The following is a 10011-nucleotide window of genomic DNA, read 5'->3' as shown; positions in this document are numbered from 1 at the left end:
ATTTATATAATTTGGGTAATTTGGCCCTAACCCAACCCAAATTAAACTCAGATCTTACTCAATCAAACCCAACCCAAATTAATATTTTGGGTTTGGGTTAGGGTTGGAGATTGGGTCAACCCATAATATGTTCACCCCCAAAACAGACAGCTATAACCCAAAACCCTGGCAGAAAAAAGGAAATGAGTAATAACTATTGTACAAAAAGCGATGGCATTACCGTTAGTCTTTATCCTGAAGCCAATCAAATTCTTATTAGTAAGAGTGACAGCTACAATCCAAAACTTGAGCCGAAAATTGGAATAAGCGAGAGATTATAAACTATAAAAAATAAAGATTATCTTACCGCCGATTTTTCATCTTCCAAAGCCGTCAACCAGTGTTTGCCGATCGAGGATCGCTAATCTAGTATAGATGTGAGATGAGTTACTGAATTCGACAATCCAAAACCTTAGTGGAAAAGGCGGTGACACATCCAAACTAAATACTAAAGCATATAGATACCATCAAAATGTAATGTAATTGACAAATATTTTGATGTAAAGCCTGATGAATGATTATGAGTTAAAACTTAATAAAAGTAAAGAAGGAAATGTAAAACACAAAACAAGTAAAAATTAACTGCAAACACAACTTTTATAATAATATTTATTCCTAAAAGGGGTCATGAAATTGTTATAATCTTTCTAGAAAACCCCAATAAAAATTACAAAACTATTAACACCTACATCCTATTTCATATCTAAACTACCCACCATTTAATACTTTAACAACAACAATAAAAAAAAAAACTGATATTACAACAAAAATCTTATTACAATGTTGTTCAGCAGTAAAACAAATATTGCTTTACATTATCCATAATATTAGGTAAAGGCTGAACAACTGCATCCCCTTCCCTTGTATTCACTCTAACACTACTGGATTCAGCATCAGCTCCATATCCTTCCACATCACCTTCCACGCTGCCTTCCACACCACCTTCCACGTAACCTTCCACATAATAGCGTGCCCTCCACGTAGCAAGATGAGCATAGTAAGCAGAAGGAACTGCACATCAAATAAACCAAACCATAAGAAGAATGATTGATTGATCATAAAACATAAATTTAGTTGTTTAGTTAGCTAGAAGGACAAACCTATAGACACAGATCTAGTGCATCTCGCATAGCTGGAAAGAAACACCCGATTACTTAATATTACATAATTAAAACAATATAGGTTAAAGATTAAGTCATTACTTACGTGTAACACAAACTGTTAGTGAGTCCTTGCAATGCATCTGCACTGAACTCATTCTCATCAAACAACACATGGTAATGTGTTGGCCGGCTTGTTCCCTGTTTCAGTTTGTTACCAAATATCTTAGTGATTGCTTCATATATATTCAACCAATAAAAAATATCTAATCAATTTTTTTTAGTAGTTACATGGATACCCGAATGACTGCATAGATAGAAGTCAAACTCCCTTACATGACAAATCTTTGTATCAACAATCGTACCTACATATGAAGATCCAATAAATTAGATTTAGTATTTACATCAATCAACCAACCCATTGCCAATTACAAACCACAACCAATAATATTACCTGGCAAAATATTTCCACTCTGGTCGGTTGAATGTCTGTCGCCATGAGTCATTGGGAAGAGGCGAGTGTGATGCCTCTTCTGCACAACCACAAATGTGATCCTTGAAAGGTAATTTTCTTCCAGAGAAGAACATGCCTGCACCAAACATGTATTTTTCAACTCATAAATACCAATACAAAACAAAACAACAATCATATATATATATATATAGCCATATTAAAAGTTAAAACTACCTTCCGAATTGCATCATCCTCATAGAGCAAAACATGGCTGAATTGGCCATCGCTAACACCATCTCTGCATTTAAACAACATATATTATTAGTAACTTAATTTAAGCACAAAATGCACAATACAAGAGAACATACATTAAGGATAGGTTCTCATAAGATATATAAGATGCACAAGCTCGAGGTGAGATGGAAAGAATGCATACCAGCCCTTTACATATGCACGTTTGCACCAAGTCCCAACAGAACTGGCCGACCTGATTTTGGTTCATTTTTTAGAAGTTGACACAGGTCCAGAAATCTATCTTGGCCCCGTTAAACATTCTCTGCCACAATAAGAACATATTAAACATAAAGAAGACAAATGATTACGCTACAATATAAAATAGGAGGTGGTATGCGCGCACACATCCAAGTAAAACAATACCTTGTTCAACATATTCCATTGCCTCACACTTGGAGCCTCTTGTGACCCATCATACTTGAGCTGCAACAACCAGCACAATAATTTTATTAAAGATTAGTAATGGAAACGTAAACCAAATAATTACAAGACTAAAGAATTATCATGGGAGGTGGAAGAAGTCTTGCTTCAACCACTATAGGTTCAGGCTGTATATGCAACCCAAATTCGTTCACGAACTTGTCATTGTTGTAATCGTTTTGCCTGACCATCTGGAGAAGAAAATTATCAATAAAAGGACTAAATATATAACTAATAAATAAAAAAAACATTGAAAGATTAGGTTCAATGGATACAAAAGTACATGTCTGATGTTTTGTTCCATATGCACGGGTCTTTGATAGGTAGCCATCAAAAGAGTGGTTACCTGCCTCTCATTCAACTTCTTTGTATACCTCTGCCCCTCCACGATTTTGCACAGCTATAGCGTCATCAAAATAAAGGAAATGAGTTTTTAAAAAACGATAAACAAAGGTAATTAAGGAAAATAAAGACTATAGCATAAAATAAAGATCAGTTCAAGTATTAAGTACCTCCAATGGCAGATAAATAGGCTTGGAATCACAACCATACTGCATTGCAGGTAAGGAAGGATACCTAAGTGTGATACAATACCTTTCTAAGTAGTATTGGACCACATACTTCTTTTGAACACCGTCATCACACGTGAACCTATACAAGAGCAAGATTGAAAAGTGAGAATGGACAGTTGGAAAGAGAAAATAGATTTAAACAGGATATGATCGTATGAAAAAATAGCTTACATCAGTTCACCAATTGGTGGTTGAGATAGACGGACTATCTTTCTGCTCATGACATTGTTCAGGTGAGTCGTTTTCACAGTCACACCTTTCAAGACCTTCAGAATCTGAAATAATAATATGAACACATTTAAGTGACTTATGATCCTAGTTAAGTTTACACTCAAACATTAATACAAATCTAAGAGAAATTTGAAACTTACTTTCTTACAGTCTTGGTCAGTTAATGGCCTGGACAGATCTCCAATGTGAAGATACTGTTGAATAAACTCTGTCACCAGGATGGGGTCAAAGAATACCCTTGCTGATATATCTACAAAATAAAAATTAGATGCTGAATTAGTAAAAATGTAAAACCTGTTTATAGGCTACTAAAGCTACATACCAATATTCAGCGAGAGCCCCATTTGAGTTGGTCGTAGGCTTTGGTAGAACCCTTGCCAATACACCAGGCCACCATCCAGTTTCCCCTTTGCACCAAATTTTGGTGAAAAGAATGACCTTTCAACAGCGGTATACCTGCAAAAAAAATTTATTTTAATTTGGTAAACAAAAGAAAAAGCACATTGTGATCAAGGAAATGAGTTGAAGCATAAAATGTTCTTACATAACCGAAGGAGTTGCTCGGAGAACTATCTCAAGAGCTTGCAACGTCTCATGAGGAATATTCCCTTGCTTCCTATATAAGAATGCTTGAAGTTGATACAGATCAACTTTAACAGAAAACTTAATTGCCACATTGAAGTGACTCTCCTTCCTGCGGCGAGAAAGATCCATTGTTAATCTCAAGTCAAATCAAATAAGTAAAGTGAAACATTAAGCAATTTTAAACACTAAAAAGTCACCTTCTATTTCCATCCTTTTTAAGTAGTTTCACCGGGAAGTCCTTGGACTGAAAGGGATGTGGTCCCAAGTTGTAAATATTTTTGCTGCCATCATATGCAGGCAACCGATTCCCCATATACAACTCCATGTTAGAGTCGATCAAAGTATTCATGACGTCCCTGCATACTTTCTTCAATGTCACCTCTGGAGTGATTGTGACCTGTACATTTTATTTGTAAAGATTATATAAACAAAAGAAACACATGAACATCAAATGATAAGAGCCGATCAAATAATATACGCTCACATCGTAATGAAATATATCACGTCTAGTTGATTCAACTGGAAAATGGTTGGTTCGGACCGAGATCTTCTTACCGGCTCTACCGAAACCTGGTCTATCCGGCAGTCTGGTTGTCGCGGTCAAAGGTGTAAGAGACCGAGTCTCAAAAGCAGGGGACAACTTTTGTAGAGTCTCAACAGCTCTTGAAGGTGAAGCTAAGTTAAGCTTCTTTTCCACATCTGCAGCTAAGGAATCTGCAGATGAAGAAGAGGTAGAGGACAGTACAGGTACGTAGGAGCGGTATGGACCTCTTCCTCCTCCGACGCGTCCAAGTCCACGTCCGGATTGTGATAAAGGTTGATCGGTGCGGTCTGATTGACCTCTTCCTCCTCCAAAGCGTCCACGTCCGGCTTGCGGTAAAGGCTGATAAGTGCGACCAGATTGACCTCTTAGACCTCCGCATCCTCCAATTCTTCCAGACATTTTCGAAAAAAAAGTGAATAGGCAATTTGATGTAACTGTGAATGAGAGAAAGAAAACAGAGGATGAGTTGTGCTTGAAAATAAAGTTACGAAATGATGAAGGAGAATGGTGGGAAATATATATACAACTAAATTATAAAAAATAAATTCAAAAATTCAAAAATTCAAAATCAAAATATGTTTTTGTCCATATTTAGAAAAAAATCTTTAGTGAATTTAAATCATAAAAATAGTGAATTTTTAAAATTTTTATTTATTAAAAAAGTATAATTGAAATCATTAAATATATTTTAGTGAAAATTAGATGATGAGAATATAAAATGGAAATGATTTTTTTATTAATTAAATTTGTAAATCATACTGCATTTTTTTCTGATTATAAAATTTTGTTAACTTAGATAATTTACCATTTTAAGAATAATATTATCATAATATTATAACAATAAATTTTAAAATTTATTAAAGTAAAAAATAAAATAGATTCTGTTTATATTTAATTAAAATAAATGTAATTAAAATAATTTTTAAAATGTTTGAAAAATAAATAAGTAAAAAGTGAATAAAAAGGATTTTTTTTATTAATTAAAATTTTAAATCATATTACATAAATTTTTTCAAATTATAAAATTTGGTTAACTTAAATAATTTACCATTTTAAGAATAATATAGTCATAATATTATCACAATAATTTTTAAAATTTATTAAAGTAAAAAAAAATCTGTTTATATTTAATAAGAATAATTGTAAATAAAATAATTTTTAAAATATTTAAAAAATAAATAAGTAAAAAGTGGATAAAAATGATTTTATTATTAATTAAATTTGTAAATCATATTACATAAATTCTTTCAATTTATAAAATTTTGTTAACTTAGATTATTTACCATTTTAAAATTAATTTGTCAGAGTTATTATAAAAATAAAATAGATTCTGTTTATATTTAATAAAAAGAATTGTAATTAAAATAATTTTTAAAATGTTTAAATTTTAAATAAGTAAAAATTAAAAAGTGGATAAAAATATATTATTTTATGAAAATTGGTAGATTACCTCAAATCTTTCAGATTACAATATTTTTTTTTTTAAATAACAAGAAGATTAATATAAAAAAAAACGAGTACTTTATAAAAACCTATAAATTATTAAAAAAAACTATAATGTATTATTTTTCATAAATGCAAGACTAATTAATTTACAAATAATTTTATCATTGAGAAAATTTAGAGACAACATCAAACATGGGACATGATCATCTGTTTCCGAAATCTCTTTACTTCCATTTGCCCTCTAACAAGGAGGGAGTAAAATAGTAAAAAAAAAATTAATTAAAAAATTACGATTTTGACCCTGTCTGTAGGAGAAAACAGAGGGAGTAGAGAGATCGGGAGCAGACAACCCTCATATATATTAATTTAAAGTCAATGTGAATGATATCTACCTGAACAACAAGAAGAGGTTTTATTGTGTTCATGCATAGGGACCTTCATGTTGATTCACTTGTAACTAGATAAATGAAAACAATTAATGTTATCATAGAGTAACAAACATGAGTAGATCTATATATGATGAAGAAAATAAATTTCATATCAAGGAAATTGAACATTTCACTATAATTTCTCGAAATTTTTTACCTTATAATTCTAATACGGAAACTTTGATTTGATATGATTTCAAGATTAAAAGTTTTATCGAATATAGAAAATGTATGGGTCCTGCAACAATAAATTTTGAAAATTAAATGAAATATATTCAAGAAAACTATATAATAAAGTTATTAAAACTATTATGATAGAATCAGACTAACAAAGATTACCAGACCAACGTCGTTGATTGATTCTCACTTAAAACATTTTATCATGGAAATAAATGTTATGGCCTCCCGCATTCAAAACAAAAAAAATTATTATGATAGAATCGGTTTAATAAAAATTACATCACAGACTCACATGAGAAGAAAATTGTGTTTATCTATCTAATCAAACTCGATTTGAATATGACTAAAGAGATCAACGCAAAGAGCTCATGACAAATCATTTTTATCAAAGAGTGATTTGGTTCAGATTCTGATCTTAAAAGTAGGAGAAGAGAAGATCAAAATTACCTTTAACATGAACATATTATTAATTAAAGAAGAAACGAGATAAAACCGTCTCCTAGAAAAGTGGAGCACACTCTTTTGAGATCATGCTCCAGAAGATCAACAAGTGGCACATTTGCCATTTCCACAGACTAAGTGTTTTTTCCTTAAAAATATTTTTGGTCTTGAGGATCTCAAAATATTTACTTATTCATTCTGTAAATATGCATAAATTGAGAGGGAATTTAATGTTTAAATTTGTTTAAACAGATGAACGCAGACGATAACTTTAATCGGTCTATTAAACGAGGACGTCTAAAAGAAAAGCAAGTAGTTAGACGTATATTTGCTTACACAGTCTATGCTTCTAAGTTGGACTGTATTGGTTAAAAACCTGCGCGATTAGACATCGAAGTCTAATAGATGTTTAGACGTTTATAAGACTAGAGCAGTTAGACGCTAACGTCTAACTAGACACATGTCTAATATGTGATGTCCATGTGTAATTAGACATCTACGTCTAATAGACGTTTAGATTTATATAAAATAAACGTGATTAGACACCTGCGTCTAATAGACGTCTATTCAACTTAAGATGCCAAAATGTAGAAGCAAAGGACACGTCTAACTACGTGTGCAGTAAGACGCTTCATCTTCTGACTAATTGAGGATAGTTGTCTTCTTGTGCGGTCATCTAATTTTCCCGCTTAAATATTAAAGCATTCATTTAATAATGAATTGAAGACACGTGTCTTTTAATGTCAAGGAAAATGGCTAGCATACCCTTAAATATTGAATTATTATTGGTTTAAACCCAGTTAATGATGACTACCTTTGGGAAAAGGCGTCTAACATTAATTGGTGGACCCTCTTTGTCAAAAATGATGGTTAAGACATTTGACCTTTCGGATTCTATTTAAGGACATTATGCATATGTTGGAAGATTTTATGCTCACAAGTTTTTTAAGAACCCTAGTTTTTCCTAATTTCTCTCTAAGAAATCATGTTCATCTTCTTCATCTATTTTCAAATGACTAACAAGAAACCCTTTACTCTTGGTCACAACACCTTGTAGGTGAACTTCGCATCAGTCTACACCATTGATCAATAGGACATTGTTGATATGTTCTGGTCTCTAGAGTATTCCGGTCTTCGAAAGTATCTTGGCGGACTGTTCATCTTCTACGATAAAGAAATCAGAGAGTTTTTCAAGACGGAGAACGTGGTCGGAGAATCGATTCCGGCGATTATAAATGAAACTTCTATCTCTTTTAATTAAGATGCCTATGCTGAGTTTCTGGAACATCCAACCAACAAACAGGTGGCCAATCGGTTACTCGATCTAAGCGATAGGTTGCTTCCGTTCAGTCTATGGGAGCGAAAAGAACTAAATCGATGATGGAGTCTGCGACTAGCACGAATAGTCAAAAGAGCTCTATAAAGAAGAACTTTGGAGTAGTTGACTCCAGGACAAAACCAGGTCTTCCTCCTCTTTCTGCTATTCCTCTTCAATCTCTTTCTCTATCCCCCAGCCTATTGAAGAGGCCGGCTAAGTCTTCTGGTCCTGATGTTGATCAGTCTAAGACGTCTAAAGCATTTAAAGCGCCTAAGGCGTCTAAGCCATAAGAATTCTACTGGGGTAAGTTTTTCTTCTCCTATAGCCTCAGTGCCTATTATTGATGTTCCTGTGATGGAACAAGCTAAAGGGTCAACAGTTGAGCCAGTATGTTCGAATATTGAAAATATTGATAGGGTTGTGTCGCTTGTCCTCCCCAAAGAATCAGTAGAACAGACCCCCGTCTTGGGTCAACCTGACATAAATCTGGAAATAGAGGAGATTGTTGTTGAAGATCTTCAAACTCCTATTCAGCAAAAGGAGACTTTAGAGGTGGATCCTCCTATTCTTGGAACATAAGAAGAGCTTCCAGTGGTTGAAAAAAAATCAACAAAGGTTGCTAATCAGTCTCCAGATTCAAAAACAAAGGGGGAACCCTTAAAAGAGGCTGATTCTAAGAAGATTCCCTCTACTAAGGGGGAACAAGCTGACAAGGAGGAGTGTTCCTCATCCTCATCTTAGGAAGAAATTAAAATTCTATCTTCCCCTTCAACCCCAATCATAACACCAGCAGATGTTATCGACAAAGTTGTTGAATTACCTCTTCATGTTGAAGGTATTTCAGAACAGATCCATCAAGTATGTGTTGATATTCTCAATGATCATGAGCAATCTAAAGATGCGTCCAAGGATCCCTCTTCTCATTCCAAGGACAAAGAACCGGAGCGTTCTTTATAAGTTAATGTGCATGTCATCCCGATTCGTACTGCTCTAGCTTGCTCTCAGGCTGTGTCCTCTGCTGCTCATTCCTCATAAGAAGCCTCTCCTGGAGGATTTAAATTCTACAATTTCATGTTGGACGCAATGAGTTCATTTCAACAAAATATGCAGGATATGCAGTCTAGACTGGCCAATCTCTAGAAGGGCTCAATTTCTAGCAAGGAAGAGGTGTCTTCTATTTTGGCTACTCAAAAGGAATTGGAGAAGACAATGAAGATAAACACTTATGAAGTCAACATCATTAACTCTACATACTAGAAGTTTGAGAAGAATTTCTTCAATAGACAATCGGAGCAGGCTGCTGAATCTAAATCTCTCATCCTACAGCTTCATCAGAATGTTATGTTAGCAATAAATCTTGCGCAAGACCAAATGATGGATATTTCCAATGCAATGAATAGAGATGAAGCCGAACGAATGGAGCAAGCTGATTCTTTTGCAAGGTCTATTCAAGTTGCTGAAGAAGTTGAGTCTGTTGCTGCTAAAGAGAAAGACCTTATTGAAGTTGATAATGTTAAAAAGGGGGAAGGTAGCTCGAGAGGTGGTATCTCAAGAGGAGGAACTGCTAGAGGAACCCGAGCGAAACCAAAATACAAAGCTTCTGAAGAGATCGAAGAACGCTGCAGACCAGCAAAGAAAGGTCCATATCGTGGAGGCGACAGAGGTGGTGGAAGTGGAGGCGGCCGAGGTGCTTTCACTCGATTTCACGATCTCCTAACGGGCAACTCTCTACTAGGAGAAGAAGCTGATCCAAACGTGAAAAGGGAAGGACCATAAATCTCTTTCTTTCTTTACTTTTCATATTTTAAAAACTTATATTGGAATATTTTTGTGAATCACTTTGATTTCTATCGTATTTGATGGGTTTTTACATTGCTTTATTAAGATTGCATGGTTTTAACATCATCAAAAAGAGAAAAAAATTTGGGATTAAATGAATTTATCTGATTTTGATAATTT

The 10011-nt window shown here is 33.8% G+C and overlaps 1 pseudogene; it reads right to left on the bottom strand.

The window, feature by feature from the left end:
• Nucleotides 1-826: 826 nt before the first annotated feature.
• LOC124915778 lies at nt 827-4059 on the bottom strand (annotated as a pseudogene).
• Between the last annotated feature and the right edge of the window lie 5952 nt (nt 4060-10011).

The sequence above is a fragment of the Impatiens glandulifera genome, chromosome 9, assembly GCF_907164915.1.
Source record: "Impatiens glandulifera chromosome 9, dImpGla2.1, whole genome shotgun sequence".
Classification (NCBI taxonomy): Eukaryota; Viridiplantae; Streptophyta; class Magnoliopsida; order Ericales; family Balsaminaceae; genus Impatiens; species Impatiens glandulifera.
Note: the sequence above shows the minus strand (reverse complement) of the source record. Positions and strands in the feature narration are given on the sequence as shown.